At 36.1% G+C, this 24,690-nt stretch overlaps 1 long non-coding RNA gene across 1 annotated transcript; it reads left to right on the top strand.

The window, feature by feature from the left end:
* The first annotated feature begins 1,088 nt into the window (after window positions 1-1,088).
* LOC142182729 (uncharacterized) lies at window positions 1,089-2,615 on the top strand. Its single transcript, XR_012711735.1, has 2 exons — window positions 1,089-1,511; window positions 2,100-2,615. It is a non-coding gene; the product is annotated as an uncharacterized LOC142182729 (long non-coding RNA).
* The last annotated feature ends 22,075 nt before the right edge of the window (window positions 2,616-24,690 follow it).

Genomic DNA, 24,690 nt, shown 5'->3' with positions numbered 1-24,690 from the left:
ATCTTATTACTTGAGTTATCCAACGTGCTTTACTTGCAACCTATTTGATTCAATTGTTTACTTGTAATGGACTAATTTGTGAATATAAGTTTGGCCGGGACCCACAATTGTGGACCAAGAGGGGTGCCTAACACCTTCCCCTCGAGGTTACTTCGTGCCCTTACCCTGATCTTTGGTAATGCAAACCAATCCAAGAGTTAATTACTCTAGGTGCCCTAACACACCATAATCCGTTAGGTGGCGACTCTTCAAATACCCAATTCCTAAAAGGAAATGAGTCATTACACCCCATGAAATGTCGGAACCCGGACTTCCCCGTCAAAAGGGGGAAAAAAGGGGGCGCGACAATAGGTTTTTTTTTAGTTCTTTTAGATTTTCATTCTGATGTAATAACGGGACCGCGGACCGGAACCTCGACATCACCTCAATCGGCTCTCCACCTCGGTATACTCCATCACTCTTCCTAATTCTGAATTACACGTGGCCTGATTCTTTTATAGCCAAGGATATGTAGGCAGCTCAGATACCAGGGCTCGGTCACATTCTCTTTTCTCTTAGTTTTTGGTCTCTCTAAATAAGGGTCAAAACAAAAAATCTGTCTCATCGTTCTTTGTCTGAAAATTCGCGTTTCCGGTCAAAGAGGGGCAGATGTAGACATGTAATTTTTCACCCTCCCCAGTTTTACATATTTTAGCGTTAAATATTTAGTTTATGTCTAATATTGTTATTTTAAATAGTTTTGACTCTTTTACTTTATTTTTATCACAAAAAAAAATTACTAATAAAAAAATATTTTTCATCTTTATGTTAAAGTCAATTAGTATATTTATATTTATAGTATTATAACATTTGAAAAATCAAAAAAATTAATTTCACTTTTAATATTTAGTTTTATGTTAGTTTATTTTTATTAAGAGTGATTTTTACACTTTATAGATACATTGCATTATTTAATCTTCCTACCCCAAAGTTAAAACTCAATAAGATATGGTCCAACCGATTTCCAAAATTCAAGCCCATATCCATTTTTTATTTGATCTAACCTAATTCCTACCCCTTATAAATAATACCTAACTCCTAAAATCAAGAGGACCTGGAGAAAAACACAAAAAAGACGACAGCATTCCAAGTTTCTTAGGCACGAGATGCAGCCGAGCAACAACTGAAAGCGAGGCTAACGAATCCAATTCTGAAAACGTGAAAAAATAAAGCATTTGGATTTTTGGAATTAGAACCTGTTCTCTTCTTCTTTTCTACTTCAAAATCAGCAACGATTTTACAAGCAGGCCATCCACACCCAGCGATACTCCTCCAATTCCAGCCACACGGCCACCAAATTCAGCCACCACCTCTCATCACACACACACTCACGTAGATAGGAAGGGAGGGGGCTTTCTGGATAGGGGTTTTCGGACAGAACAGCGAGGAAAAGATATCGGTTTCTTCAATCAATTTCTGTTTTAAGCTATGGAGTTTAGCTTAGGAGTCGAATCTAATTCGAGTCTACCGCGGTTCGTGTTAATTCCCACTGCTGTTGTTTTTCATTCGAATTCATCCGAGCATATTCTTGTATCTGTTGATTTTATTCATCTAAAGAAAGAAACCTTTCAGGTCTGGCTCTTTCATTCTCTTATTACTTCTATGATTTTGTGATATAAAATATGATATTAGCCCTTCCTCAGGTTTATCTCTTAAGATTGAGTTTGTTAATAGTATTTGCTTTTAAGAACTGTTTTGTTTTGAGCTTTGGTTTTGATTGCATTTAGCTTGAAATCTTTACTATTATTGCTCTTCTTGGTGTCCCATAGGCCTTTTTAATTTGAATCCGCTAGCTTCTCTGTTTTGTGGCAATAGTAATGATTTTTCTATGTTTTACGTATGGTTCATTACAGTTTGTTAAACTAGTTTTTGTGAGATTGACTTGCACTAAAGGTTATATGAAAAGCTCATAATGTTTAAAAAAAAAAAAATCTTGGATGAGAGTTAAGTGAAATTATTATTTATTTTTTTTCTTGGATGATTGTATTTTATGTTGCATTTTGTTGTATCAAAGTTATTAGAAGGGCTACAAGCAAGACTAACTATTTGGGCAATGCAAGGGTGTGGCTTCGTGGTCAATGAAGTGAGAGAAGAACCTTGGGTTCTCAGGTTTAAATCCTAGCGGGACAAAAAAGAAAAAATACTAGGTACCATGTGTTTTAAGTCTTGGTGGAGAACAGTGGCGGAGGTAGAAGCCGAGCTACGCCAAACCCAGTAGCTTTTGCTCAAACAATGTATTTTGCGTTAAGAAATTTACTATATATGTATAAATATTAAATTTTGGAACTCAATCATTAGTAAATGATTGGGTTCTTGGAGGGAAGGATGTCGAGTCTATTTGGAAACAGCCTCTCTACCCCAGGGTAAGGGTAAGATCTGCGTACACACTATCCTCCCCAGACCCCACTAAGTGGGATTATACTGGGTTGTTGTTGTTGTTGAGTTGTCATGGGTGGGAGTAGTATCCAAACAATACTGTTAGTCCTAATCAAGAAGAGCCCGTCAATTTAATCTATGTAATATTTCTATTGAGCTGCTACTCATATTCTTTTTCATGAAAGTTTTGTTTTGAGCTTTATCTTTTGCTGAAGGTTTAAAAAATTAAACCTTTGCTATTTCTATTAATAACGAAGAGGAGGACCCTCAAGTTTCCATTGCCTCCACATCCGGGTCTTTCTCAATGTCCTTTGCTTGGAATATTATAAGACAAAGGAGAGGAATTTTACAATATTGAAATACCTTCAGTTGTGTTCATTAATACTCTGTTAAACCAAGTACAACCACCCTATGAATTCTTAAATGACTTGAAAAATAAGTAAGGTTTCATTTTGTGACATAGATATGTGCAAGAATTATTGTGATTGTGTACACGTTCGTGTGACATGATTACGGTTTCTAAAATGAATATTCGTAGTTTGCTTTATGCGCGACTTGATCTATCATCGTGATTGTGTACACATTCGCATGACATAATTATGATTCTAAAAATAAATCGAGGTATACGTTCGCGCAACTTCGGCCAAACTTTCTTAATAATAATAAAAGCGTGATTAATTGTGGACATGTACGCGTGACATGATTCTTGACACGCCAAACAAAATGAGTACATGTACGCGTGATTCGTTTTAGGTTAATTTCTTAATTAAAAGCGGTAAAATGAAAAGAGCGCATAGGTCCTAAAAATACGTAATTAAACAAATTAATAAGCCAAGTATAAATTGTTAAGCGATCGTGCTAGAACCACGGAACACGGGAATGCCTAACATCTTCTCCCGAGTTAACAGAATTTCTTATCTAGAGTTTCTGGTTCGCAAACTTTTAAATAAAGTCAAAAATTTCCCCGATTTGGGATTTAAAAATAAACTGGTGACTTGGGACACCAAAAATAAATTATTTCAAGTGGCGACTCTGAAAATAAACAAAATAATCCTATATCGAATAATGTCACTTTAATTAGAAAAACTCTCTGATACACCTCCTCGGGTGGTAAAAAAGGAGGTGTGACAGATAGTACCTCCAATTTCAACAATTCGAGATTTTGTACATCCCTCAAAAGGCTGTAAAAGGACAAGCATTGGCAAACTTCTTGGCGGATCATCCGATACCTGATGACTGGGAGCTAACTGACGAACTACCTGATGAGGACGCAATGGTCGTTGAAGTTCAACCTCCATGGAAGATGTACTTTGATGGTGTTGCGCATCGTGGAGGAGCTGGTGCTGGCGTAGTATTTGTCACTTCCCAAGTTGTAGTCTTGCCCTACTCCTTCACCTTGACACAACTCTTTTCCAACAATGTTGTCGAGTATCAAGCATTAATACTTGGGCTTGAAATGGTTGTAGATATGAAGCAATTGCAATTGCAAGTCTTTGGTGACTCCCAGTTAGTGGTCAATCAACTTTTAGGTAGTTACGAGATCAAGAAGGCTGAACTACGCCCATATCATGATTATGCTAAAAAATTAATAGGATGGCTCAGTGATGTAACCATTCAACATGTGACAAGGAAAGAAAATAAGAAGGTTGATGCTTTAGCTGCCCTAGCTTCATCGTTAACCCTGCTTGATCAAGCGCAAGTTACTGTCTGCCAAAAATGGGTAGTACCGCCGCCAAATGAGGCTGAAGGTGAAGAAATGAACTCAATCATCTCCTCGCTATTTCTAAAGTTGAGAAAGAAGAATGGTGACAACCCATTATCGACTACTAATGTTATGAGATACTTCCAGAAAATCCGAGGAGAAGGACTGAAATCCGTCGTCGTGCACCTCGTTTCCTTTACTACAAAGATACTCTATACAGAAGGTCATTCGAGGGAATACTCTTGTGATGCTTAGGGGAAGAAGAAGCACTCCAAGCTTTGTAAGAGGCACATTCTGGAATATGTGGGTCACACCAGTCTGGACCAAAGCTGCACTTCCATATAAAAAGGATGGGATATTATTGGCCAACGATGGTAAAAGATTGCTTGGACTACGCTCGGAGATGCAAGGCTTGTCAATTCCATGCAAATTTTATTCATCAACCTCCTGAAATGTTGCACCCGACTATTGCATCCTGGTCGTTTGACGCTTGGAGATTGGATGTTGTTGGACCACTGTCAAAGTCCTCTGGTGGGCACCTGTACATCTTGGCTGCAACTGACTACTTCTCAAAATGGACTGAAGTTGTTGCTCTTAAGGAAGTAAAGAAGGAAAATGTTGCAAGTTTCATCCGAGTAAACATTATCTATCGCTTTGGCATTCCTCGTTACATAATAACAGATAATGGAAAGTCGTTCGACAATAGGTTGATGAATAAGATTTGTGAACTCTTTGGCTTCAAACAACGTAACTCTTCTATGTACAATGTTGCCGCCAATTGTCTAGCCGAAGCATTCAACAAGACTCTATGCAACTTGTTAAAGAAAGTCATCTCCAAATCCAAACGGGATTGGCATGACCGTATGGAGGAAGCTCTGTGGGATATAGGACAACTAACAGCATGCCAACACAAGAGACCCATTATGCACTCATTTATAGAGTTGAAGTCGTCTTGACACTCGAGCGTCAAATACCTTCATTACGATTAGCTATTCAATAAGGCATCACTCATGAAGAAAATGCCCGACTTCGATTAGCAGAGTTGGAGGCTCTTGATGAGAGAAGGTTGGAAGCTCAACAGAGTCTTGAATGTTATCAATCTCGATTGTCTTGCGCCTTCAATAAAAGAGTTCGCCCAAAATCCTTTCAAGTAGGAGATCAAGTCCTTTCCATAAGAAGACCCATTATTACTTCCCATAAACCTGTAGGGAAGTTCACTTCAAAATAGGATGGGCCATATGTCGTGCAAGAAGCTTATTCAAGTGGGGCTTACAAGCTGGTTGATGCAAATGGCATGAGAATCGGCCCTATCAATAGTAAGTTTTTGAAGAAGTATTATCCTTGAAGTTGCAACGCTCCTTGACGCATGAGCCTAAACTGCATGTTCCTACACTCTTGGCCCGCATGAGTCTAAAATGTGTACGGCCCGCCACAAAAAAAGGGGTCCACTAGGTTGAAAACCTCGAAAGAGGCGGCCTAGGCAAAAGTTAGGACATAACAAAATTAAAAAAAAAATCCACCTATTTTAAACTACTGTATGACTTGATCCTTTTCATCGAGGTACGTAGGTAGCTTAGAGTTTCATTCTGAGTTCAGTCTCATAAGTTCAAAAGATACATAATCCCCCAATTGTTGTTCGAATGAAGTACGATGGAGTGTAATTCATTCAATCAGCACTTGAAAATCAAGCTGAGATACCATTCTTCTGTTAAACTTTGGATCCCATTTGATTTAAGGGGCAGCCACTATGTTAAATTGTTAACTTCAATAAAATTATTAATATCTTTCAGGAGGCTGCCAAGAACTTGTATTGAAGTCCGGGAATTCGTTATGCCTTCATGTTATCCAAACCTTCGAGTTTTTTTTGGCAAGCCCTCATGACGTTTCAAATTCAGTGAGACTTGAACCCAAGACATTTGGTGAGAATGAAGCTCTTGAATTTAAACTTCTGGCAATTAAAAAGGTCTTGCGATCTCGAGGCTTCCCACACCAAGATACAAAAATTTGGTGAAGTCGCGCTAATTTGGAACTGTCGGCATATTAGAAACCAAAGTCGACTTTAAACTATCATTAAGGTATTAAATTTTATATTCTGGATATGTTTTATATTTTTAAGTTTAGTTTCCAATAGATTAAATGGTTCATGATTTCAACATTTCTACACCAAGATACAAAATTTTTGGTGAAGTCGTGCAAATCTGAAATCATCGCCATGTCAGAATTTAGTATTGATTTCGAACTATAATCTAGAACTATCCTTAAGGAATTAAGTTTTGCATTTTTTATATGTTATAGATCTGTGAGTTAAGTTTCCAAAAAATCCAACAGTTCATGATTTTGACTTTCCTACACCAAGATATAATTTTTTTTTTGTGAGACTGCGCAAATCTGAAATTTTCTACATTGTGGAATCTAATGTTGGTTTCAAAATATTATCTGGGGCGATTCTAAAGGTTTTTGATTCTAAATTTTGGATATATTTTAGATATTGAAGTCTAATTTTTGAAAAATCAAATAGTTCATTATTTGGACTCTCCCACGACAAGATATGAATCTTTTGTTACAAACGCATAAAGCTGAAAATTATGCGACTAAGATAAAAGTCGGACAATGTAAAGCAAAACTGAAATATTTAAGCCCTCGAAGTCTTCAAGTTGAAGTCTTTAAGTTCGTTGATCTTCAAGTTGAAGTCTCCAAGTTGAAGTAGAGCTCCAAGTTGAAGTCTTTAAGTCCGTCGATCTTCAAGTTGAAGTCTCCAAGTTGAAGTCTTCAAGTCCGTCGGTCTTCAAGTTGAAGTCTTCACGTTCGCCACTCTTAAAGTTGAAATATTTAAGCCCTCCAAGTCCTCAAGTCCATCGGTCTTCAAGTTTCAGTCTTCAAATTCGCCGATCTTGAAGTTGAATTGTTTAAGCCCTTCAAATCTTCAAGTTGAAGCCTTCAAGTCTGTTGATTTTTCGAGTTGAATTTTAAAAGTCAACCACTCTTCGAGTTGAAGTCTGCAAAGTCCGTCAAATATTCAAAGTTTTTCAAGTGTTCAAGTCGATGTTGTCAAATCGATGTTGTCTTCGAGTTGAAGCTTTATAACTTTCCAATCTGAAGGTGGACATATAAGTCCCTTTGTACTTTAAGTTGGCCTCTTCGTGGGTTTGTCCTTAAAAGGAACTATAATTTTCATTGAGAGTAATGTCTCCGATAGTCGGGGCACATTAAGAGTAATCTCTCTGGTAGTCGGGCCACATTGAGAGTAATCTCTCCGATAGTCGGGTCATTTTGAAAGTAATCTCTTCGGTAGTCGAGCCACATTGAGAGTAATCTCTCCGATAGTCAGGTTATTTTGAGAGTAATCTCTCTGGTAGTCGGGTCACATTGAAAGTAATCTCTCCGGTAATCGGGCCACATTGAGAGTAATCTCTCTGATAGTCGAGCCACATTGAAAGTAATCTCTCCGGTAGTCGGAGCCACATTGAGAGTAGTCTCTCCGGTAGTCGAGCCACATTGAGAATAATCTCTCCGATAGTCGGTCCATAAGAGCAATCTCTCCAATATTCAGATAGGGATGAGTACCCATCCCCTCACACTCTAAGATTGTCTTCTTCATGCATGGATCATCTCGTTAAATAAGAATACATCCTTCTTGTTTGACCTACAAAAAGCCAAAAGGGTAATAAAGGAAAAAAAATTATCTTCACGTTAATACTTTCGAGTCCACAAAACTAGAATCAAATGACTTGAAGATTCTGTAAATTGATGTTCAACAAATACGAGCATATGACTTTATATAGATCTTCATAGATAGCTTGCCATAGCATATTGCCGATCTGGGAATCACGGAATCAGTTATCGAAAAGAATTTGGACTGTTAAGGCGGCTCAACAAATTGTTTATCACATGGACTCGGCGTCCAACTCCAAAAAGGAATCGAATTCGCATAAGATTGCTTTGTAAATTTGCATATTGCTTGCTAAAGGATTTCATTAGTGTCAAAATATGTATTCTAACTAAAGACAAGGATAATGATTACTTTGGAAAAGAATACATTGCTAATTAAATAAAGAACACCACGTGGAGGTAGTGTAATATGCAATATGTCTACTTATTACACATCATTTTAGTTGGAAAGCATCTTTCCTGGTAAAAGGAAGATGGAAATCTCACAAAAAAAAAAAAAAAATTAGACTAAGTTACACGGTCTATGATTAGGGGAACGCATCTGCTAAAAGTCCTAAATTGATCCGACGCATTTAACGATTTGGTAGTACTTCGCCTTGGGGATTATTATGTCTAAATTCCAAACAGGCCTTGATGTAGGGGTATTTGTAGGCATATAAATTTATATGTATCTATCTATTTCTATATCTGTATATCTATATTCTATATATCGATACTATATTAAAAGCACGAATGCCCTATCAAAATGTCGTTCGCTTTTTTTACCCCTCATAAATGCATTCTGTGTTGAATATAATTGTAATTGTAATCACTATTTTTTTTTGTGGGAAAAAAATCAAAACTATTTATTCTCTTCATTTATTTAGGTTTACCGTGCTTTAGGTTTTTCTTCGTTTAGAATTAGGATTCTTTAGTGTCGTAGGGCTTTTACTTAGATTTAGTATTCTTTAGGTTTTGTTTAGGATTCTTTTGCTCCTTTACGTTTAAAATTCTTTTTATATCAATGTTATTTTTGCTTAAAGATTCTTTAGGTTGGAGGTTTTCGTTTTTTGTTGGTGTTAGAATTCACTTTAGGGTTTTTGGAATATGTATATCGTATACGACAGTTTAATTTGGTGCATCAAATCATAGTAATGTATCAAACACTCCAATTTATTCTACAATTTTCAATTTGGTGTAGTACGTTCACACATCAGTATAATAAGCATTCTTCTATTAATTCTTTAGTTGTGTTCCCTTATTTCAGGATTAAACAACCATTGACGCAGGGAAGAGCGGTACCTATTTCTAAGGTAAATTTTTTTTTTCTCAAAAAATGAATTCTTTCTCAAAGATTAATTCCATGTGTCAATCTCAATGAAGTTTAGAGTTCAACATATTGTAAAATTTTGTATGTGAAAGGTATTACAACAATGATTCTCGTAGTCAAATTTTGTTTTTGAAAAAAAAAAAGATTGGTTTGACAAAAATTTGAACCCATGTTTGGAGACTCTGGTCGTCACAAGTTGAACTTACAGTGGCTTTCACTAATTGAATGTCCTACCTTCAAATTCGAGAGCTCTTGTATTTTTTTTATTTTTTTATTTTTGATTTAGCATATAAATTAGTCTGAGATTGTCACTTTAACTCTTATCAAATTGAATTTTTTTTAATGTGCAGATTAGAGATGATTCTTATCTTTATTTTTTTGATGATTCTAAGGTGAGTATTTCTATTTCAATAGCAGTCATTAAATTTTTTATTTTCTATGTCTTGCATATGACCACAAGATTCATGTATCTTGCATGTGTGCTTGAGTGTAGTTGTTATTCAATTCATTTGATTTAATCAAATATTTAAGTCCAGGCTACTTGATAAATTTGTTTTGTAGTATGTCTTATGTCTTTGTGAAATAAATATATAACTTAGTTCCCTCTGCAAGAGTGTCAACTTCATATAGTTCCATGTTTAAAACAAATTGCAACACAGTCACATTCAGCTCCACAATAATCAGATACATAGTGCTAATAAAAAAATATAGGCTCTTGCACTGTCGTATGGTTAAGGTGGTCCTCTCATGAGTCTGTTTTTTTTTTTTACTCAAATTGATGTTTACAAAAATCACAAGGCTGTTGGTGACTCATGTATTAGTATTAGTACCTATGTTCCTTGTATTATTTCTTGTATTTGTATTGTTAAAGAGCAATTACGTTCTTAATCTCTTTGGTATACTTTTCCACAATCCGTGATGTTATTTTTAAAAGAAAATAGGAGTCAAAATATATAAAATAATTTTCTCTTTATGAACTATATATAGTATGTATTCTTTCAATATGTTTGTAATATTTTTTAGATGATCAAAGAAGGATTATGAAGCGTTTAATTCTGTTATTGACATTTTTGACTTTAACTATATGTTTCTTTAAGAATTTTCCCTTTAGTATTTTTTAATTGAAAATAATTGGAAAATTCTTAAAAATGTGTTTCTTCTTTTTATTTATGTCAAATTTAAAAATTGAAAACAATTTGATTCTCTTTTGAAAAAGAATTTTCCTCTTTTATTTATATTAGGAATTTCAGTATCTTTTTTTGTTTTTTACGTTGTCCCAGATCATTTTTGCAATGATCTTAGATTTATTGAGATAAAATTATAAAACAACGTCAAAGATTCTATCTGATATTTATGATTTGAAGTTATTCTCTTGAAATAAATTAAGTGTTCCGTCAAATAATAATAAATGAGTAAATAATTTGAGTTGAGGCTATGAGGATTTGTGTGGAGCAATATTTTTTCTATTATTGAGTAAAATCTACATTTATCATTGTTAGGAATTTATACTATTTCCTTTAATTTTTATTTATAACTCAAGATATAATTTTTTGAATAATATTATGTGATTTTTAATTTTCTTACTCATCAAAACGGGATACATGCGCAAAGCGCGTACCCTAAGACTAGTCGATACTATATTAAAAGCACGAAGGCCCTTAGCGAAATACCGTTCGCCTTTTTTACCCTTAAAAAGTATATTTCATATTGGATAAAACAGTAAATTAATTATTTTTCTAATTTTTAAGACTTTAAAATTAACTAAAATTTTGGTTATTAAATAATTCCTTATTTGAAACAATACCAAATGCACTAAATCTCCTTTTATAAATAAACTACTATTAATATTTAGGAGTTTGAGATCATCAATAAATTTGCTACTTTTGTTCCCCCCAAAAAAAAGTTCAACGTCTATACGAATGGAAAAAATCCTAAAGCCTACGACCCCCAAGTATGCTTCCAACAGCCCTATCAAATGGGTGGCAATTCACCTAAATACAAAATTCACCTAGCAAAGTTTTTTCTTTCTGCATTTATTCCAAATGACTAAACGTAATTTTTATTACATTAAGTTATTTGTGTTTGTTGATAAATCTCAACAAATTGTGATAAAAGCATATGAAGTAACAAATATTCATAATATTAGGATATAATATTAGGCCACACAACTGATAATATTTTTCAAAAGATATATTGAAAGAATAATCTTTTCAAATTCACTGGAAATTGATTGATCATACCCTTATGTAAAGTTGAATGACCTTTTAACCTTAAAAAGAAGCACTCATTCTCTAACATTTATGTACAAAAAAATAGATACATATTCTAATAAATGTTTTCATTACCTGCTATTATTATACTATTTAATTCAATATCAAATCCAAAAAATAATTCATTAATAAAAGCACACTTAACTATTGCACATCAAGTTCAAACGATATAGTATCCAACATTAGAGGAGACAATGATATTATTATTACATCCTTATTATTTAATTTATGTAAATCAAGTATATTCTATTAATTAATTACATCCTTATCATTTAATTTATGTAAATCAAGTATATTCTATTAATTAATTCCAAAATAAATAACAATAATATAACTCCAATAACATAAGACACTAAAAATGGAACTCCAAAATCGTCACCATTTAATTTTGAACTTCATTGGAACAATAAATGGAATTACAAATAGCGCGAATCAGTAATTGTATACTCGATATCATCATTTTCCCAAAATCATTATTTAAGTTTTTTCTAATACTTTAAAGTTTTTAATTAATTAAATTTTCTCTATTAAATCCTTACTTATTTAAACTATATATAAATTTTTAATATTAAATATATCATAGAAATTCTTTTCTTATTTAAATTATGTAAATTTTATTTATAACTCAAATATAATTTTAATATAATATTTATATAATTATTTTAGACATACTATTGAGATGGGTACACGCGCAAAGCGCGTACCCTAAGACTAGTACTATATTAAAAGCACGAAGGCCTTTAGCGAAATGTCGTTCGCCTTTTTTACCCTTTAAAATATAGAGTTCACATTAGACAAAATAATAATTTGAGTATTTTCATTAATATTTAGAAATAATTGTTTAATTAATTCTCCTATAATTTAGGAATAGCTATTTAATTATGCTCCTATTATTAACAGTCTAAGAAAGTTAATAAAATTTTGCCAAAATTTTTTCCTATTCGTTCTACTCCATACGTACGTTGGAGTAGTTAATAGCTTTAAGGTTTTGGAGATCTTTTTTGTAGTTAAAAAAATTCTACCTAGCCTAAATTTTCGCCCCTATGTTGGAGTATTAAATGTGTTTATTTTGTAGTTAATATCTTTTAGGTTTAGGAGATCTTTTTAGTTAAATTGTTTTACCTTAAATCGCACACACAATTTTCTTTTTGGTTAGGAGTCTTTATTATTTGATAAAATTCACATTACGAGCGTTGCGTGTGTACCTAATCTCAATATATAAGTATACTTACTAAAAATTATATTCGAGTATAAAATAAAAACTTTAAAATTTTGAATTGATGTATGTTCAAATTCAATATATTCAACTTTTCAGTTTTAGCAAGAATACATAACTTTTGAAGATCTAAGAGCTATTCTAAAAAAATTGAAAAGATATTTTCAAGTTCATTTTAATAGTCAGAATGCAATATTTTTTCTTTCTCGCGAGCAAAATACATGTTGTTATATTTCTTTTGTGATGATCCAAAAGGTCATCTATTGTTTTAGAAGTCAAATATGTGTTTCGAGGCCTTAAAAACCTCCTTTTGTCTCCCCGCAATTTGCATACGTAGTCCGGGCATATATCCGGAAAGCCTTTATGTGAAAATTTAAGAAAAATACTAAATTTTGCCTTTAAAATTGAATTAAGTTGACTTCGGTCAATATTTTGGGTAAACGGACCCGGACTTGGTTCTATACCCGAAATTGAATTCCGAGGTCCCTAACCTGAGAAATGAATTTTTGAAGAAAATTGTTTAACTGAAAATATAAGCAGTTTAGAAATTAAATAATGTTTGAATATGATGGTATTGGGCCCATATTTTAGTTTCGAGGCTCAGTACAGGTTTAATATGGTATTTAAGTTATGTCTGTAAGATTTGGTAAGAAACGAAATTTATATATCGTGATTCGGACCCTCGGTTGTGAAAATAGTAACTTTAAGAGTTCTTGAGATTTTCCTTGATTTTGATGCTAAATTTGTAGTTCTAGGTGTTATTTTAGCGATTTGATCGCACGAGCAAGTCCGCATGATATTTTTAAACTGACGTACATGTTTGGTTTGGAGCCCCGAGGGCTCAGGTGAGTTTTGGATAGACTACGGGATGTTTTAGACTTAGAAAATCTGATATTTTGCTGCAACAGCTGTTCTGGTGTGTCCTTCTTCGCGTTCACGAAGCTACTCTCATGAACGCGAAGGGAGGGCTGGTCGGGTGAGTTTTTCATCTTCTCGAACGCAGAGTGATCGGGGCTTTACCCTTCGCGAACGCGACCGACTTATCGCGAACGCGAAGCATTGGGAACCTGGGGGAGGGGTCAGACTCCCTTCTATGCGAACATGAGTATAGTCTCGCAAACACGAACGCAAGGGGGGCAAAGCCTTCGTGAACGTGATGAGAGTTTCGCGATCGCGTAAGCCTAGAAAGGCCGTTCTTCGCGAACGCGATGAACACTATCACCCAGTTCATAAACAGTCCCAAATCGGGACTTAGGTCACTGTTTCAAATTTTCAAAAGCTAAACGGCCTATGGGCGATTTTCAAAAGACAATTTCTTCCCCAAAGTGTTGGTAAGTGATTCTAAACCATTTTCTATCAATTACCCATTGTATTTCATCAATGTCACACCTCCTTTTTGCGCGCCCCGCCCCGAAGGGTTTAAATGCGCGAGGGGAGTTTTTCCAATTTAAGTGACAATATTCGAAATGGGATTATTTGTTTAATTCAGAGTCGCCACTTGGGAAAGGTTTGGCTTTTGGTGTCCCAAGTCACCGGTTTATCTTGAATCCCAAATCGAGGAAATTTTGACTTTTCCAAATGAAGTCTGCGAACCAGAAATTCTAAGTAAGGAATTCTGTTGACCCGAGGGAAGGTGTTAGGCACCCTCGAATCCCATGGTTCTAGCACGGTCGCTTAAATTGTTATAATGGCTAAATATCTGATTTAAATACATGTTATGAATTACGTGCTTTTGTTAAGTTTAAACCACTTTTATAATTATCATTTATTTATTTTTTTTATAGAATTGCAACGTCGTGAAAATGCATCTCGAACCACGTCACAATCAATGTACCCGTGATCGTCAACAACATTTTGACTCCGTTGAGATTTGGATTTGGGTCACATCAATGTGCACCCGTGTTTAAGAAAGTTAAATTATTAAAGGTGCGCCTAAAGAGTCTAACGCGTTATTATCTTTGGGGAAGACAGTGAAATTCACTAAACAGTCTTATCCCAAATTCTAAGTATTTATTATGATCAATTGTTGAGGGCCCCGCGATTTGCATTTTTATTTGGCGAGGCTCGCCTCATTGTTTTTTTAAAAGGGATATCCTAAAGCGACTACATTTCTATTATATTTGTCTCTAAAAAAGAAAAAAGAGAATACGTGCTTAATTAAATTGCTTGTTTGGCCAGTTTGGCCTCTTATTAGTTATTGGATTAATTCCCTACAAGGTGGAAAAAAATTTGTGATTTATTGGACATGCTTTCAGCTTGATAAAAGAAATCGCATACAAGACAAATATCATGCTAAAAATTTACCCTAGGCGTCTGTTCCATTTTTATTCGAACTGACCTTTTAAACAGATTAACAGTATCGACTACTGTAAACTACTACCAATGGGATTCAGACGTGATCCTATAAACTGCCTAACGCAACCCGATTTGATAGAGTTAGTTTAAACGATTCAGAATTATGATGAGTCTTTTTGTCGAATTAAAAGCATCCTGCCTTACATGTTAGGGAACAAGAATAGAAGCTGAGATTTAACTGCAAATATACTAAACACACACGCACTCCTCGTCATACAGACAACTTAACAACTATAACCACATAGTGTTAAATAGACTAACTTCTATTAAGTACATATTGCACAAATGTATATTTTAAATGAGCTATAAACTGAAAATTACACAAGCCTAAACACATTTAAGAGTTGTAAATGCAGCAAATGACCAGGCTCTTTTGCATCTTTCATTTCATGCCTTTAGTGTTACATCAGTATGAGATTCGAGTGTGTACCTGGGAAATACTTACAATTGAAGAAGCAAGGAAGTCAGTAGAGCAATAGTAGCATACACCAAACAGCAGCAGTAACAGCAGATAATAACAGAACAAATCCCAGTGCAGGATGTAACTATAGCCGATGGAAAAGTGGAAAAATGACAGCAGTAGGCAGTGTAATAGAAACAAAACTCCAGACAGACCAACTCCCGGAAATAAATAAACCAATGCAACCCACAACCAGTAAACTCAGTTTAAGCTGGGAGGAATCAGAATTGATTTGAGCAAGTTGAAGAACAAATGAAATCCCAAACAGCAATGTGAAGAAACAGATTCTGATTTTTTTTGTATATTTTTCCTCTCTTGTTTATGTGTCTGTATATGCCTCTCTATGATATCCCTCTCCTATATCTCTCTTCTTTTCCAAAATTCCCCTCCCAATTTCCAATCTCGAAATCTGTCTGAGTTCTCAAAAATCCCCCCTTACTAATGGAAGTTCTTTTTCCTTTTATAGCCTAACCTCATGCTATTCACAACCTATTAAATCATCAGAGATCCCTCACTTTCTTGTTGTTTTTCCACTCAATGTTTAAAATATGAAAACCTCCCATGAGATTCCTGACAGTACCCTTTAATATTTATTAAACTAAAAAGCAGACAGGGGCAGCAAGAATATAATCTGACAACATATGCTGTCAAACTATTTTAATCTAAAAGGGCTTTTATGCACATGTTGTGCACCAATGCACATGCCCTCCAATTCAGATTGCAGCTAACAATCCAATCTTTTCATTTTCAGATTCAAATACAACAACTATAAGTAGCCATACTTGATTCTTCCTTTAATTCTAACAAAGTTCCAGCAGGCAATAGATCAAATTGTTACCATTCGAACAACTGAAATTAATTGACGACATATGTCGACTCGACTATACTAATCATAACATGTACAATCGAAAACCATGATCAGAGCATTTAACAGTATTAAACACATGATTCGAATTGTAATGACTAAACAAACAATTGTACTGAGGAATCGATTAATCAGTCAAATTTAAAGTTCAATTGATTGCACAGCACATACACATATACACACTATCAGTGAATAGAGGAAAGATTTGACCAATGCAGAGGTCCGGGCAAGGTGGGCAGAAACAGTTGGTAAAATTCCAAACACAAATTAAAACAAGACGTTTGACCATACAAACGGACCTTTAACAAATACATGAACCGAATAAAGAAAATAGAAACAGACTTACCTTAAAATCCTTGGAAAAATCAGAAAACCAAAACTCGTATTTGAAGAAAACATTCTTGGGGTTGAACGGACTTTAATCGAAGTGTTCTCAACTAAGAACACTTCGATTAAGGTTCATTAGACCCTAATCACTTTGGCTCAAATGGACACAGACCAGGCTTGGGGTTTTTAGGGTTCCTAGATGGTAGATTCGGGTTTTGGGTTTCCTTGGTCAGATTCGGACCAAACCAAGCATGGTTTGGTCACGAGGGAGGTCCGGGGACTGTCTGGTGTGAAGCTGGGGTCAATCGGTGTAAGTCAAGTTCCGACTCGAACCTTCAAATGAAGATTCGAGAAGAGCTAAGTGGTTGGTGGATTTGGGTTCAGGGTGGTGAGGTGCATCTATGGTGTTAAGGTGGAGGTCACCGGCGTTCATGCCGCCGGGATTTTGGTGAAGGGAAATGGGGGCGGCTCTAGGGTTCCGGGGTTCTGTGAAGGGGACGACCTAAGGCAGGGGGGTTTGGTTTAGGCGCGGGGTGAAGGGGGAAGGGTTTATATACGGGGTAGATAGTTGGGTCTGGGCCGTTAGATCACTCGAGATCAACGGCCTGGATCTAAAGATTAATCCAAACGGTGCCGTTTGGTTTAGTACCGTGGTCGGGTTGGTCCGGGTGTAATGGGTCGGGTTTCTGGGCGTGTCCTGAGGCCGTAGGATGAGAAATGGATTAACGGCTGGGATTAGAAGGCCTCATACGGCATCATTTAAGTAAAGGATTGGCCAGATCTGGGCCGTTCCTTTGAATCTATCAACGGCTCAAAGAGATGGTGCCTGTACGACGTCGTTTGGGCGTCTTGCAGAGGGCCTGTTTGGACTGGGTCGTTTGTATTAGTTTTGGGCCTGATTTCATTTGAAATTATGGCCCAAATCCAATGTTTCCCTTCTTACAACTTAAAAAATAAAATTCCTAAAAAAATAAAATCATACCAATATTAATTAATACTCAAAACAACAATTATCACTCGCATTGACATTTAATAAAAATAAAATCACTTAATGACAAACAAAAAATAAAAGACGCATATTTTTTACTATTTTCCTTTTTAAAACCAATTACGGTTCAACTACACACGACACACATTTTTGTATTTTTTTTTTCAAAAAATAAAAATGGACGAAATCACAAATAACTAACAAAATGCCACGTAAAAATCCAAAAAATTGTACAGCAAGACCATTTGCTATTATTTTTATTTTTTTTGGAGTGATTGTCGCGTAAAACAAAAATCACGCGCTCACAGCTGCCCCTCTTTGTTCGGAAACACAAAGAGTTTTCGTGCAAAGATAAAGTGAGCGGATATGAGCGATTTTTGCCTATTGGACTACTCCGTGTGAAGCATGTTTTGAAAGATCTAACCGAATCTTTGCTTCAAAGATTTCCTACATATCCTGAGCTAAACAGGAATCAGGTCAATGTAGTTCGGGAAGCTTTGGTAGCTGGGACTACCATCGGACTGCAATTCTTGCCGTTACTGCTGTTGCTGTTGTCACCGTTGCTTTACTGACCGCCTTATTACAACCAAAGAAAAATTGAAACTGAACTAAATACTTATATGCATGTCAACTGCTAGTTACAAGATTCCTATCTATGATTCTTTTGCGACTTGATCTTGGGTCTTAGCTGATTTTGCTTGGAGACTTCGATCCGAATCTTGATGCTTGCGAGTTGCAGATGCCCGTTTAATTTCTGGGATATTGAGTGAGACGTGATTGGCAGAGTTCGGGACCTTGATCGAGTCTCGGAGCGATCCGCCTTCCATTTTCTCCGGTATCTCGGGACATCTTCTTTTTGTCTTTTTCTTCTTTAATTCTGAGTTGATACTCATCTCGTGGGTCGTTTCGATCCGTGTGGCTCGAGGTTAGACCTGCGGGGAAAAAACAAACGAACGAATTTTTCTGCCCCAGTTTCACTAGGAAAAATTTCGTGAGTTATTTGCCAGGAAGTTCATAGAATTGATGAAGGAATTTGGAAAATTTCAGTTTCCAAAATGCCAATTCCGGGATTGGATCCACGGTACGGCCACAAGATATGAGTGCTCAGTTTTAGGGTTGGAGCCCTAAGGCTGGCGGGATGGAAATAGTTCAGTTTAGGGTTGGAGCCCTAATGCCGACTAGCTGGGGAGAAGTTCAGTTTAGAGTTGAAACTCTAATGCTGACCAACTAGGGAAAAGTTCAGCTTAGGGTCGGGGCCCTAATGCTGACTGAAGGAAAAGAGTTCAGTTTAGGGTTTAAAACCCTAACGCTGACTGAATGGAAAAGTTCAGTTTAAGGTTTAAAACCCTAATGCTGACTGAATGGAAAAAGTTCAGTTTAGGGTTTAAAACCCTAATGCTGACTGAATGGAAAAAGTTCAGTTTAGGGTTTAAAACCCTAATGCTGATTGAATGGAAAAGTTCAGTTTAGGGTTTAAAACCCTAATGCTGACTAAAGGAAAGAGTTCAGTTTAGGGTTTAAAACACTAATGCTGACTGAATGGAAAAAGTTCAGTTTAGGGTTTAAAACCCTAATGCTGACTGAATGGAAAAAGTTCAGTTTAGGGTTTAAAACCCTAATGCTGACTAAAGGAAAGAGTTCAAATTAGGGTTTAAAACCCTAATGCTGATTAAAGGAAAAAGTTCAGTTTAGGGTTTTAAAACCGTAATGTTGACTGAATGGAAAAAATTTAGTTTAGGGTTTAAAACCCTAATGCTGATTAAAGGAAAAAGTTCAGTTTAGGGTTTAAAACCCTAATGCTGACTGAATGGAAAAATTCAGTTTAGGGTTTAAAATCCTAATGTTGATTAAAGGAAAAAGTTCAGTTTAGGGTTTAAAACCCTAATGCTGACTGAATGGAAAAAGTTCAGTTTAGGGTTTAAAACCCTAATGCTGACTGAATGGAAAAAGTTCAGTTTAGGGTTTAAGACCCTAATGCTGACTGAAAGGAAAAAGTTCAGTTTAGGGTTTAAAACCCTAATGCTGACTAAATGGAAAAAGTTCAGTTTAGGGTTTAAAACCCCAATGCTGACTGAATGGAAAAAGTTCAGTTTAGGGTTTAAAACCCTAATGCTGACTAAATGGAAAAAGTTCAGTTTAGGGTTTAAAACCCTAATGCTGGCTGAATGGAAAAGTTCAGTTTAGGGTTTAAAACCCTAATGCTGACTAATGGAAAAGTTCAGTTTAGGGTTTAAAACCCTAATGCTGACTGAATGGAAAACGTTCAGTTTAGGGTTTAAAACTCTAATGCTGACTGAATGGAAAAAGTTCAGTTTAGGGTTTAAAACCCTAATGCTAACTAAAGGAAAGAGTTCAGTTTATGGTTTAAAACCCTAATGCTAATTAAAGGAAAAAGTTCAGTTTAGGGTTTTAAAACCCTAATGCTGACTGAATGGAAAAAGTTCAGTTTAGGGTTTAAAACCCTAATGCTGACTAAATGGAAAAAGCTCAGTTTAAGGTTTAAAACCCTAATGCTGACTGAATGGAAAAGTTCAGTTTAGGGTTTAAAACCCTAATGCTGACTAATGGAAAAGTTCAGTTTAGGGTTTAAAACCCTAATGCTGACTGAATGGAAAACGTTCAGTTTAGGGTTTAAAACTCTAATGCTGACTGAATGGAAAAAGTTCAGTTTAGGGTTTAAAACCCTAATGCTAACTAAAGGAAAGAGTTCAGTTTATGGTTTAAAACCCTAATGCTAATTAAAGGAAAAAGTTCAGTTTAGGGTTTTAAAACCCTAATGCTGACTGAATGGAAAAAGTTCAGTTTAGGGTTTAAAACCCTAATGCTGACTGAATGGAAAAAGCTCAGTTTAAGGTTTAAAACCCTAATGCTGACTGAATGGAAAAGTTCAGTTTAGGGTTTAAAACCCTAATGCTGACTGAATGGAAAAAGTTCAGTTTAGGGTTTAAAACCCTAATGCTGACTGAATGGAAAAAGTTCAGTTTAGGGTTTAAAACCCTAATGCTGATTAAAGGAAAAAGTTCAGTTTAGGGTTTAAAACCCTAATGCTGACTAAATGGAAAAAGTTCAGTTTAGGGTTTAAAACCCTAATGCTGACTAAATGGAAAAGTTCAGTTTAGGGTTTAAAACCCTAATGCTGACTAAATGGAAAAAGTTCAGTTTAGGGTATAAAACCCTAATGCTGACTGAATGGAAAAGTTCAGTTTAGGGTTTAAAACTCTAATGCTGACTAAAGGAAAGAGTTCAGTTTAGGGTTTAAAACCCTAATGTTGACTGAATGGAAAAAGTTCAGTTTAGGGTTTAAAACCCTAATGCTGACTGAATGGAAAAAGTTCAGTTTAGGGTTTAAAACCCTAATGCTGACTAAAGGAAAGAGTTCAGTTTAAGGTTTAAAACCCTAATGCTGACTAAAGGGAAAAAGTTCAGTTTAGGGTTTAAAACCCTAATACTGACTGAATGGAAAAAGTTCAGTTTAGGGTTTAAAACCCTAATGCTGACTAAATGGAAAAAGTTCAGTTTAGGGTTTAAAACTCTAATGCTGACTGAATGGAAAAGTTCAGTTTAGGGTTTAAAACCCTAATGCTGATTAAAGGAAAAAGTTCAGTTTAGGGTTTAAAACCCTAATGCTGACTGAATGGAAAAAGTTCAGTTTAGGGTTTAAAACCCTAATGCTGACTGAATGGAAAAAGTTCAGTTTATGGTTTAAAACCCTAATGCTGACTGAATGGAAAAAGTTCAGTTTAGGGTTTAAAACCCTAATGCTGATTAAAGGAAAAAGTTCAGTTTAGGGTTTAAAACCCTAATGCTGACTGAATGGAAAAAGTTCAGTTTAGGGTTTAAAACCCTAATGCTGACTGAATGGAAAAAGTTCAGTTTAGGGTTTAAAACCCTAATGCTGACTGAATGGAAAAAGTTCAGTTTAGGGTTTAAAACCCTAATGCTGACTGAATGGAAAAGTTCAGTTTAGTGTTTAAAACCCTAATGCTGACTAAAGGAAAGAGTTCAGTTTAGGGTTTAAAACCCTAATGCTGACTGAATGGAAAAAGATCAGTTTAGGGTTTAAAACCCTAATGTTGACAAAAGGAAAGAGTTCAGTTTAGGGTTTAAAACCCTAATGCTAATTAAAGAAAAAAGTTCAGTTTAGGGTTTTAAAACCCTAATGCTGACTGAATGGAAAAAGTTCAGTTTAGGGTTTAAAACCCTAATGCTAACTAAATGGAAAAAGCTCAGTTTAGGGTTTAAAACCATAATGCTGACTGAATGGAAAAGTTCAGTTTAAGGTTTAAAACCTTAATGCTGATTAAAGGAAAAAGTTCAGTTTAGGGTTTAAAACCCTAATGCTGACTGAATGGAAAAAGTTCAGTTTAGGGTTTAAAACCCTAATGCTGATTGAATGGAAAAGTTCAGTTTAGGGTTTAAAACCCTAATGCTGACTAAAGGAAAGAGTTCAGTTTAGGGTTTAAAACCCTAATGTTGACTGAATGGAAAAAGTTCAGTTTAGGGTTTAAAACCTTAATGCTGACTAAAGGAAAGAGTTCAGTTTAGGGTTTAAAACCCTAATGCTGACTAAAGGAAAGAGTTCAGTTTAAGGTTTAAAACCCTAATGCTGACTAAAGGAAAGAGTTCAGTTTAGGGTTTAAAACCCTAATGCTGACTGAATGGAAAAAGTTCAGTTTAGGGTTTAAAACCCTAATACTGACTAAATGGAAAAAGTTCAGTTTAGGGTTTAAAACCCTAATGCTGACTAAAGGAAAAAAGTTCAGTTTAGGGTTTAAAACCCTAATCCTAATTAAAGGAAAAAGTTCAGTTTAGGGTTTAAAACCCTAATGCTGACTAAAGGGAAAAAGTTCAGTTTAGGGTTTAAAACCCTAATGCTGACTAACGGAAAGAGTTCAGTTTAGGGTTTAAAACCCTAATGCTGACTGAAGGAAAAGTTCAGTTTAGGGTTTAAAACCCTAATGCTGACTAAATGGAAAAAGTTCAGTTTAGGGTTTAAAACCCTAATGCTGACTGGTTGGGGACAAAGTTCAAGGATACTAACTGACCTCTTTTTTTGATTTTCTTATTTTAGCAGAAGATAAAAGGGAATCTCGTTGAAACTTACCTTTCGAGCGGATTCCTTATTGCTAAACTGTTTCTTGTACCCATGTACCTTCTACTTTGGGTGACACCTGCCTTTTGCACGGTTGTATTGGATTATACCTATTTCAACTTTTCAGACAAAGAACAATTGTTAGTTCGGAAATGGCGGTTGGTTCGGTGACCTTGGTCGTTCCAGTTGCTTCATTGCGTCCTTATTTTTGTTGCGAAGTCCTGCCATTGGTTTTGTGACTGCTCAGGCTTGTATTTCCAGATTCTTTGATGATTTGCCTCGTAAGGCTCTTTTTTTTTTTTGTGTCCCGTTTTGCTTAGAGATTCTCAACGGGGATTTTATTGGAGGTATTCTGTGGGGATTTGTACAAAGGGAAGCTCTGTGGGGAAATATTTACAAAGTGGATTCTTTGTGTGGATTTTTGTACAACGGGGAGATGCTGGGGATTTGTTTCAAAGAGGACTTTCCAGGATTTGTTGGGGTAAGCTCGCCGGGGAATTTTTACAAAGGGACTCGCTGGGGATTTGCTGGGGATCTGTACAAGAGAGAAAATCTGTGTGGATTTCGCTGGGGCAGACTCTTTGGGGGATATTTACGTAGTGGATTCTTTGCGCGGGTTTGTACAAAGGGAAACCCTGTGGGGATTTGTACGAAGCGGACTTGCTGGGGAAATTTCTCTCTTTCCTCTTTACTTCGAACGCAGTCAAATATCATGATTCATCAGGTTCGGACAAACGTACCAATGAAACGAGGTGTTTTCCTTCATGAAACGGAATTCCGTGAAACCAAACCTGCCACCTGTCCCTTTTGGTATATCTGGGAACTTGGGATTAAACATGAAAGGGATTCGAAGAAAAACAAAGAAAGGAGAAAGCAAATTTTAGAAAAGGAGTGTCTCTTCCGGGACGAGAAAGACTTATCTGAGGAAGGCAATGCTGGCTTTAAATGGGCATGACATGCTCTTTGGACTGGACGCCTGACCTTCAATGAACTTGCGTTTCCCCGAACCAAAATGGATCCGTGATCCCAAACCGGTGGAAATTTGCCGAGACCTCCTTGGGTGGAGTCATTCTTTCGGCCAACAGCGTCCTTTGCGGGTTTTCGCTGGCTGACCTCTCTCATTTCTCTTCCTGTTATCGCTTGATAGCACTCTATGCGAGTTTTTACTAAAAAAGCTCTCTCATTTTGGTTTCTCTACTCCCGTCGCCTCGCGGTGCCCGAAGGTTTTCACCGACGAGACTCTCTCATTTTATCTCTCTCAATTTAGAGTGTGCCGGCCTCCATTCGTGACGCTTCTTGGCTTCCCGCTATCTTTGGTAATTGATCTGAAGGCTTGTGCTTGGTAAAGAGAGGTAGATGATACTAACTTCTAAACCGCTTGACGTGCCCCGGTTTCAATTTTAGAGTAAATGGGATTTTATTGTTGGTGTGACTAAACCTCAGGGAGAGGCTGCCTACGTATCCTTTCGGAATCAAGTCAAACGTAGTTCAGGCCTCGATCAATGTTTTGTTTTGTTTGTTTTTGTTTGTTTGTTTTTTTTTTTTTTTGTAACCGGCTCAAAGGCATGTATAAAGATTTGATAGCGGGGACAAAACCTTCAGTATTTCAAATGTATCAGGACCGTTGGGACGTCACTCAGACATAGTATCTTTTGACCGCGTCTGCATTTACTGCTGTTTCGGGATCATTTCCTTCAATGCCACCTAGGTACAATGCTCCTCTCGGCAATATTTTCCTGATGATGTATGGGCCTTTCCAATTTGAAGCAAATTTCCCTTTTGCTTCCTGGTGATGTGGCAGAATACGCCTCAGTACCAGCTGACCTACTTCGAAATTCCTGGGTCGGACTTTTTTGTTGTAAGCGCGGGCCATTCTTCGTTGGCACAACTGTCCGTGACAAACCGCGACCATTCGTTTTTCATCAAAGTCAACTGCTCCAATCGAGTCTTAACCCATTCGCTGTCCTCGATTTCTGCTTCAACAATGGTTCGAAGCGAAGGGATTTCTACTTCTGCTGGTAT

This window comes from Nicotiana tabacum, chromosome 7 (assembly GCF_000715075.1).
Source record: "Nicotiana tabacum cultivar K326 chromosome 7, ASM71507v2, whole genome shotgun sequence".
NCBI lineage: Eukaryota > Viridiplantae > Streptophyta > Magnoliopsida > Solanales > Solanaceae > Nicotiana > Nicotiana tabacum.
Note: the sequence above shows the minus strand (reverse complement) of the source record. Positions and strands in the feature narration are given on the sequence as shown.